This window comes from Pteropus vampyrus, unplaced genomic scaffold, assembly GCF_000151845.1.
Source record: "Pteropus vampyrus isolate Shadow unplaced genomic scaffold, Pvam_2.0 Scaffold284, whole genome shotgun sequence".
Classification (NCBI taxonomy): domain Eukaryota; kingdom Metazoa; phylum Chordata; class Mammalia; order Chiroptera; family Pteropodidae; genus Pteropus; species Pteropus vampyrus.
The window spans coordinates 1,300,734-1,302,763 of record NW_011889065.1 but is presented as its reverse complement, the minus strand read 5'-3'; positions in this window follow the sequence as shown (position 1 = coordinate 1,302,763).

Below are 2,030 nucleotides of genomic sequence, written 5' to 3'. Positions count from 1 at the left end.
TTTTTTATATATGATACCAAAGGCACAACCCATGAAATAAAAAACTGACCATCTGGAATTTATTGAAATTAAAAACTCATGATCTGTAAAAGACATCGTTAAAAGATTGAAAAGATAAGCATCATAATTAGAGAAAATATTTGCATAAACAACATGTCTGATGGACTACTATATAAAATATACACAGAGCTCTTAAAAGTAATAAGAAAATGAACAACTCAATTAAAATATGATAAAACTTGAACAGAGACCTCATTGAAGAAGACATACAGATAGCAAATAAACATATAAAAAGATGTTCAACATCATATGTCTTTATAGAATTGGATTATTAGGACAGCAATGAGATACCACTAAACACATTAAAATGGCCTTCAGCTTTTTCACCCAGAGCCCCAACCCCCACTCCATCTGGCAATGACCAGTTCTCTATATCAATGAATGTTTTTGTTTTGTTTGTTCATTTATTTTTTCCTTAGATTTCACATGTATGTGAAATCATATGGTGTTTGTTTTTCTCTAATTTATTTCACTTAGCATAATATTTTCTAGATTTATTCATGTTGTTGCAAATGGTAAGATTTTATTTTTATTTTTTTATGGCTGAGTGGTGTTTCATTGTATATATGTACCACTTCTTTATCCAAATATCTGTTGAGGAGCACTTAGATTGCTTTCATATTTTGGCTACTGTAAATAGTGCTGCAGTGAATATAGGAGTTCATATATCTTTTTGAATTAGTGTTTTGGTTTTCTTTGAATAAATATCCAAAAGTACAATTGCTGAGACATAAGGTAGTTCTATTTTTAATTTTTTGAAGAACCTCGAAACCATTTTCTATAGTGACTATACCAAATTACAAGCCCACCAACAGTGCACGAGGGTTCTTTCTTCACATCATCACGAAAGCTTCTTATTTGTTGATTTATTGATGATAACCATTCCAACAGATGTGAGATTATATCTCATTGTGGCTTTAATTTGCATTTCTCTGATGATTAGTGACATTGAGTATCTTTTCATGTCTATTGGCCATCTGTATATCCTCTTTTGAAAAATGCCCATTCTGGTCCTTTGCTCATTTTATAACTGAATTATGTTTTTTGGGGTATTGGTTATATAAGTTCTTTATAAATTTTGGATATTAATCTTTTATCAGATGTATTATAAGCAAATATTTTCTCCCATTAGATAGATCATCTTTTCATTTTGTTAATGGTTTTCTTTGCTGTGCAAAACATTTATAGTTTGATGTAGTCCCATTTGTTTATTTTTCTTCTATTTCCTTTGCCCAAGGAGATATATCAGAAAAATATATTACTAAAAACAATATCAGAGAGTTTGCTGCCTATGTTTTTTTCTAGGCATTTTGTAGTTTCAGATCTTACATTTCAGTCTTTAATTTGAGTTTATTCTTGTATATGGTGTAAGAAGGTGATCCAGTTTTATTTTTATTTCATGTATCTGTTTTGTTTTTCCAACATCATTTATCAAATGGACTTTCTTTACCCCATTGTATAATCTTACTTTGTTTGTCATACATTTTTCAAGCATATAGTCATGGGTATTTCTGGGCTCTCCATTCTGTTTCATTAAACTATATGCCTGCTTTTATACCAGTGTCATGTTGTTTTGATTATTGTAGGCTTGTAGAATCAGGTAGCATAATAACTCTAACTGTGTTCTTCTTTCTCCAGAATGCTTTGGCTATTGTGTTTTGTTTGTTTGTTTGTTTTGTTTTGTTTTGTTTTGTTTTGTTTTGTTTTAATGGTTCCATATAAATTTTAGGATTATTTGTTCTAGTTCTGCAAAAAATAACATTAGTATTATAATATGGATGGCATCAAATCTATAGATTGTTATGGGTATTGTGGACATATTAAAGATGTTAATTCTTCCTATCCATGAAAATGATATATCTTTCCATTTATTTGTATCTTCTTCAATCTTTCCTCAATATCTTCTAATTTTTAGAATACAGATCTTCAATGTCCTTGGTTAAATTTCTTCCTCTCTGTATTATTTTTTT